This window comes from Megascapheus bottae, chromosome Y, assembly GCF_031878675.1.
Source record: "Megascapheus bottae isolate mThoBot1 chromosome Y, mThoBot2.hap1, whole genome shotgun sequence".
NCBI lineage: Eukaryota > Metazoa > Chordata > Mammalia > Rodentia > Geomyidae > Megascapheus > Megascapheus bottae.
Genome location: NC_143548.1, coordinates 4,815,781 through 4,823,966, shown reverse-complemented (window position 1 = coordinate 4,823,966; position 8,186 = coordinate 4,815,781). Strand labels below are relative to the sequence as shown.

The 8,186-nt window shown below is 37.5% G+C and overlaps 1 pseudogene; it reads left to right on the top strand.

Moving 5' to 3' along the window:
* The first annotated feature begins 5,574 nt into the window (after nucleotides 1–5,574).
* On the top strand, nucleotides 5,575–6,081 carry LOC150040224 (N-alpha-acetyltransferase 50 pseudogene; annotated as a pseudogene).
* Nucleotides 6,082–8,186: the final 2,105 nt, after the last annotated feature.

Below are 8,186 nucleotides of genomic sequence, written 5' to 3'. Positions count from 1 at the left end.
GAAGTATAATCCTCACTCCAAAACCAGAAAAAGTCTCATCAAATAAGACAATGTAAATTCATTACTTCAAAGAACACAAATACAAAAGTTCTTACTGAAATGCAGGCCAATCAACATCTACCACACATCAACAATTCACGTTTTCCAATGAGACTCATTGCTGAGATGCATCGCTGGTTCAATTTTCCTATGTCAATTAATATGATTAATATCATGAAAAAGGAGGACAAGAACCACTTGGTCATCTCAATTGATGTTTTTTTATGAAATCCAAGAATCATTTATGATATCAGATCTAGAGAAACTAGAAATCTATGCAATACCACTTAGTATATGTGAAACCTAGAGCTACAATTATATGCAATAATGAAAAGTCAAAGCCTTTCTCTCTAAAATCAGGAATGAAACAAGGAGGTCCATGCTTTCCAGTCATCTTCAAAATAGTATTAACATTCTTAGCTAATGGACTGCAAATAGAGAAATACTCCTTCTTTGTGGAGGACTGGATTCTGTAGTGAAAAAACCTTACCAAATCCACTCCCAATTACTGGAGCTATTATAAAATATTAGCAATGAGATATAGAATTAGTCCCTCAAATTAATATCTTTTTATATATGCCAACAAGGAGAGGAGAGAAGGAGAAACCAGAAAAGAAACTTCTTTTGCAATCCTTAAAAAAGTTACAGATGAAAGTATCTTACCCCAGAAAGGGAAGTACTTCCATGAAAACTAGGAAAATGGAAAGACGAACTAAGGAAGTGGAAAAACTCCAATGCTCCTGGATTGGGAGGGTAAGCAGTGTGAAATGGATATATTTAATATCAATGCAATACCCATAAAGAATGCAATGACATTCTTTAATGAAAGAAAGGAATTCATTCATAAGTTTATGTGCAGTAATTAAAACACAAACCCCATATCTGAAAAAAAATCCCTAGAAGAAATAGCGCTAGAGAAATATTATTACCAAACTTCAAATGCTACATAGTTAGATTAATAAATGCCACTTAGTATACTGGCACAAGGACAGGCCTGAAGAAATTGGAATAGAACTGAAGATTCAGATAAGAACTCCCAGTCCTATGAGGAACTAAACTTTGATAAGAAAGCCAACAATTGGATGGAAGAAAGAGAGATTCTTCAACAAATATCTCTGGTAGAATTGGTTATCCACCTGTAGGAAAATACAGTTGGAACCTTATATGTCTCCCTGGACTATATTGAACTCTATTTTGGAGAAAAGAAAACCTAATATGCTGAAAATTTTACAGGAAAGAATAGGTTCTGCCATAAGGCTCCTTGGCCCATTGTAACTTTCTTTTAAAAAGTGCCAGAAACAGAACAAATCAAAGAAATGTTGGACAAATGCTATCACATTTAATTGAAGAGCTTCTGTATGCCAAGGAAATAGCTGGCAAGTTAATGAGAAGTCCTACAGAGTAAAAGAACATTTTAACTTATTCCTTTTTTCCCATTTTTACTCCATCCTCTCTCCCTCTTTTTTCCTGTCACTTTGTTCATTCCTAGAAAGAGAGTAACAGCAATTTTTAGTCCTCCTTCATTCTGTACAGACATTTAAAATTATATTTTTATTGAATCAATTCCCTGCTTTTTAATCTTTCATGTTTTAACCTTTGTTGGGGTTTTTTACTCGGTCCCTCCTGAATCTCAGAATGGATAGGGTGAACACGCCCTGATGAGGATGGACCTCAAAAGGCAGGAACTCATTTATTGAGGAAGTACATTTAGCTATCAGCACAAAGGAGAACTGGGTGGGGCAGGTCACTGTGTTTACTCTCACTCTTGGTCTCAGCAGAGACTGATAAAGCAATTACATATTTGTACCCATAGTAATCAAGTCTCAGCAGAAAGTGATTCACAATACTGACAATGTAGCTCAAAGTTAGACATGGTGTTCATACATGACAGCTCATTTCTTTGTGTGGTTATCTTACTCAGTTATGCAGATTCATGGGCCATCCTGACCCTGCACTTGGCTTCCAACATCTCCCCTGTCTTTATTTTAAAAGACAATTCCACTATATTATTCACTTTTCAGGCTGGAACTATTTCCTAGCTTCTCTGTCCATATAGCATATGGAACTATTCTTGGTGGATGGGGAAGAGGCTAACATCCGTATGATCTTCAAGAGTAAGCACAGGCTAGACATGACCTATTGATATCTTCTTGGTGCTCCTCAATTCATGGAGGATATTCATGCTATCTGCAGGCTTGGACATGGAACCAATACCACAACACCTGTGAATGCTCCTATCTCCATCAATGTTTCCCTTTCCACTTCTGCCAGCACTTCTCTGCTTCCAGTACTTTACTCTCTGGCCAAAAATCTTTTCCCACTGGGTCTTACTGCCCCTGTATATATATATATGGGTCATTAGGTGTACAGGGTATATACATTAGAATTGGTTGCCTGCCCACACACAATCCCAATTTTTGGCACCTGTACTATAGTAAGGAGGTTTTACCAACTTGTACTCTCTTAGAATAGTATAAGGAACCCCTTCTGGTATAGGAGGATATGAATAACCAAGACATTGATGGCATAGAAATAGGTTGTGTGCAGCAGCACTTCTTCCTAGGAATTCTGTCACCTGGGGAAAGAACACTTTGCATTATAGTTTTGTTTACAAGATTTCAGAACACCATTTTCCCATCCCAGTAAGTTGAGGAGTGTGAAGAGCACAGATCTATAATCAAACACAGTCAGATATCCAATTATAGTTAATCTTCCTGTCACAGCTGTCCCAGATGACTTCTCAAGGTATTGGTATTATGTCAGACTTTGGGCTGAGGATCCCCACATTGCAAGCCTTCACAGATTCATGCCCAGAGGCTTTCTGAAGGACTCACAATCTCACTGATCCTCAAGAACAGACAATGCTCAGGGCACCTCAGGGATGAGAAACCTTTCTCAGCAGCCTTACCCTGAGTGCTGAGGCACTCATCTATGAGAGGTTTTCCCCGGAACCTAGGCCATGTATCATCTGCTACACAGATGGGGCCTCTGATGAAGTAAGCACAGGCAGTTTATGTTGCACGAGTCTCTTCTCCCTGGTGTTTTTTTTCTTTTTCTGCATGTTTTTCAGAAGGCTTCCTGACACTGTTCAGTCCCCGATACAGCTACACTTTGAAAGCTCCTCCTTTTTGCCTTCTCCATCTCCTATCTCATTCTGCTTTCCCCGCACTCCCTCACCTCCACCAGCTACCACTCCAAGCAGCAGACTTACTCCCCTGGAACCTCCATCTTTTATTTATACAGAGTTGTGCTCTCTCTGGTACCCAGTAATGTCAACTGTGTTTGGTGTGCCCTGCTTCCCTGATGGTTTCTCCAAATAAATTGTATCTCTTGATTTTGTTCAGTTGTATATAGCTTGCCTTTTCCATTTAAGTGATTTACTAACATATGTCACTATGTTCAGCCACAATTCAAGCACTGTCATCTTGATAGGGTAAGATCTTCCAATTCCTCTAATCATAACTCTTTTTGGAGGAGTGAGAATGTTTTCCATGGAAAATCACACTTTCCCTCCTTTTGGAACTCTGTACAATCTGTGTCTGTCCCTAGGCAGCAAGATAGAGATTTGTACTTGTAGACACCTTGTCTGCCTTTTAGGTAAAGATGAGAACCTTGCTTTGGAGATCCTGTCCATTTGTCCCAGTGCCCTGCTCTGGGGATGGCCACCATCACCTCAGCTGGAAGTGGAGGCAGCTTCACTACAGGTTCTGCTCAAAATTGTCTTCTTAAGGGGACTGCTTAACATTTTCCATATTGGCCAGAAGTTCTGTACTATTCTGACTCACTTGGATACTATATCCATACTATTTTCAGCCTTCTGGAGCACAAAAAAACAAATAATAATAAATAATTATCAATAATTCTTCAAGATAAAAGCGGTCTATTTCCAAATTCCCTGCATATGAGCCTTACTAGCACAGCCATTATGCTTATGACATATGAAATTACTTCAAGTTGGCACATAAGAGCAAATCTTGTACTGTACAATACAATTTTTTCACAACAATTTAGTTTTCAATATCCAGTACAACTTTTGAGTACATCGTATTTCTTTTGCTGTGTTTTTTAAGTTTAATCTCTTCATATCCATGTGAACAACCTGGATGCATTTCAAAATTTACCATACGAGATGTTCACTTTAATTTTTTTGTTCGAACTTAGAGTTTGAACACTGGGCTTAGGTGCTGTCCATGTGCATAACAACTCAAGCACAACATTCTACCACTGGAGTTACTTCCAGTTGGATTACACTTAGTTTGAGATTTGAGTCTCAAAAGCGTGGGTAACTGTGCTGGCTTTGCAATTCAATAGGAGGATTTCAGCCTCCTGAGTAGTTAGAACTATAGTAGAGCCTCCCTGAAGTCTGGTTTCCAGGTATGATTCAGTGTGATCAGTGTATTTTCCAATGAATTTAGTGAGATTTGATACATAACGGAAATAACACATTTATCTCTTAGAGAATCACAATAAAGGTATATTTTATTTTAAGTCATAGTAAGATAAAAAAATTTGTACTCTTCTGTTTTGCCTCATGAATCATGTCTCCAATGTGATAAGAAATAATACTATTATTCATTTCTTTTTAAATATATTTTTATTGTATTTAATAGAAGGGTTACATTATATTCACCAGATAGAAGGTGCATTACTTCACAAACATTGCTACACTTTCTCATGTTTTTATCCTCACTTGCCTCCTCCAACCCCCACCCCTCACCTTATTTTCCCCCTTCCCTATCCTAATTTCAAATGAACAAATAAACATATATACAATATATCATATAACAAGGAAGATACTGTAACAATATGAGATTGGAAAAATAACTAACAAATATGTCTATGCACTGCCTAAAAAAACAAACAACAGCATTGTTTGTTGTAGGTATAGGTACAATTTTAAAATAGCACATTGGAAATTTCATCCCAAGGAAATTTGTTATTTAATGGACAGCTCAGGAATTAAATTTTGAGATTCTCTTTGGGGAGGGAAATAGGGACCAAGATACGAGAAAGGATATCAATGTTTATGAAGTAATCACCTTCTATCTGGTGAATATCATGTAACCTTTCTATTAATTACAATAAGAAATATATGAAAAAATAGGTAAAATGTTAAATTTGACTAGTCAAACCTGGGTACATTTGAAAATATTTAAAATGAACTGAATATGTGAAATGTCATCCAGTACATCTGAAATAGAGTTATTTGAGTCCATCTTAAAAATAGCTTTGGGGTTGGTGGTGGTCGCGGGTGCCGGCGGTGGCAGCGGCAGGCAGGAGCCTAGTGCCCCCCCCCCCCCCCCCCCGGTGTGCATGTGTGGAGAAGTGAAGGTACCAGCATGGCGATGGGAACTCTCTTTACCCCTTCCGGAGACCTCGAGGGCCGCGTTGGGCTTTCGTGGCCTCCGTCACCTCCTCAAGTCCCTTTCCTTAGGTGAGGAGGCCGGCTGCTGGGATTGAGGGCGCGGAGAGCTTGGGTAGGCGAGGACGATGGCGTGAAGAGTGGTGCTAATGATGGCCTCACAGGCTGGGAAGATGAAAGGCCGGATCGAGCTGGGAGATGTGACACCACACAATATTAAACAGTTGAAGAGTCTGAACCAAGTCATCTTCCTGGTCAGCTACAATGACAAATTCCACAAGGATGTGTTGGAGGTTGGCGAGCTAGCAAAATTTGCCTATTTCAATGATATAGCTGTTGGTGCAGTGTGCTATTGGGTGGACCATTCACAGAATCAGAAGAGACTTTACATCATGACACTAGGATGTCTTGCACCTTACCAAAGACTAGGAATAGGAACAAAAATGTTAAATCACGTGTTAAACATCTGTGAAAAAGATGGAACTTTCAACAACATCTATCTGCATGTCCAGATCGGTAATGAATCAGCTATTGACTTCGACAGGAAGTTTGGCTTTGAGATTATTGAGACAAAGAAGAACTACTGTAAGAGTAAAGAGCCTGCAGATGCTCATGTGCTTCAGAAAAACCTCAGAGTTCCCTCTCTTCAGAATGCAGATAAGCACAAGACAGACAACTAAATAAATTTCGTATGAAGTTTCTTGCACTTGCCTGTTGCCAAACAAAAGAGGCCCCTTTGAGATTTCTCCCTCATTCTTGTTTTTCTTGCTTTTTTTCTAAAAGTTTAATACTTTCACAGACTTTTTATAAAATCGTGTTTGGATTCTTTCAGTTGTGAGGTGGTTACATTCAAGGAAGAAGGTTGATCTGTTTCGTTTCAGTTAATAAAATATATCCTCCCAGATGACTTGGAAATTTTTAGCTGATTTTATGTCCTGCTTTCATATTGAAGGTCAGAGTTTACAAATGCTGTTGATCTCAAAAGATAAAATGAAGCAGTAGCAATATCTTATTTTTGAATTTGTAGACAAGTGTAGTGTGTTTTGGGTACCTGGGGTTTGTAAAGACTTGATTTGGGGGATGCTAATCCCTAGACATTGCCTTCACCCTATCTGTGGTCCTTCTGAACACTCTCTCATAATCCTTGTAAGAAATATTAAGCTTATTTAGGTTTTTAAAACAATTATTTTTTCCTCTCTAATGGGTGGGACAGTTTAGGTAGTGTTATATTTTTATCTAAGTACTTGGTTAAATTGCTTTTTCAAGAGTAGACTGGTTGTTAACAGGTTTATTTTTCTTGCTGTTGATCCTTCCTAGAATCATTAACTTTTGAAGGGTAAGCTGGTGAGATTAATTTTTTTTAATATGCCCACAAGAGTTACGGCCCTTAACTAACCTGAAGAAATTTCATTGTGATTGAATTTGTCTTATATTTTTGTTTCAGTAGGCCTGGCAATAGTCTAACCTTAAGAGTTGATGTCATTATACGTCAGTACCTCTAAATAAGCACCTGTTTTTCTCTTGGACATTTTGAAAAATCCTGAAAGCTTAGATACACTTGTTGCACAATAAAATGCATTTATTGTCAACTAATATGGACTGTTATAAGTGTGGCCAATGAGTGCTTGGTTATAGAGAAAAGAATAGACAGTATTTTTAAGAATAACATAGATATGCTGTTGCATTTTTCTGTTGGAGTATATCCCAGATTTGCTTTACTCTTGTGCCTATAATATTGAATTTAAGAATCTGAAGTAAGAGGAATGGTTAAACTAATTGCTTCTATCCTTAGAGAGAGGTTAGAAGTATAAAGTGTTAATAATGCAAATATTGTGATCTCCTGTATTGAGAGTTCTGATTTGTGCCAGACCATTTTCTGGCATATAAGAAATCTCTGAAAAGTTGATAACTTTGTAAGATGAGAAATCTCTGAATTACTCACTTCCTGCCCATTGTTCCATTGCTAATATTTAGAAGATTTTAGATTGTCAGTAGTGACAGTCCAAGAAATATCTGATTAGACTTTGAAACATTACAAAGGGCTGTCACTCAACTTTAAAAGGGAGCTTGATTCATGGTATTTATCCTTTTATGTAAAATTCTGGGATAAAAGACTCATTTAAGAGTAGATTAAAGGACAAAATTATCTTACAAAGTGTTTGTGCACACTTTTAATCTCAAGTTTTATTTGAGACTGTGTTAGTGCAAATTAAAGAAGACTTCCGCAGTCTTGAATGCCAAGAAAAGTGAGGAAGGAATATAGATGCTGAGTTTGTAGGGTTGTAATCTTAAGGTTCTAAAAATGTAGAAAGACCACGCTGGTTTGTGGGTATTAGTTTCTTGAAAAGTCTAAATGTAAGCTAAGAAGACAATACATTTAGCATTAAGCATCTTTACCTTTATGGATAAGCTTCAGCTTGCTCTTGCCAAGAGAATAGTGCCTGAAAACATAATTAGTTTGAAGAAATCAGCCGTTTTGTATGTAAACTTGGAGATATCAAAGTAGATTTTGATATATAAATGAGTTTTCTGAGATGACACTGCCTCTATTTTTATAATCCTTTCACCTGGACTATCTAAGCAGTCCTATGAATGTATTCCTAAGTTTGGTTATTGAAAACAGAGTAGCTGCCTCATGAAATTAAATACATGTTGTAAAGAGGGGGAAAATATTAAAGTTTGAATTGATTTTGTAGGCTCCCTGTCATTATAGTTTCTTTTTCCACACTAATGAATTACATAATCTAAATTTTAAGTGTGTGTACTGGGTTAATTGTCCTACATC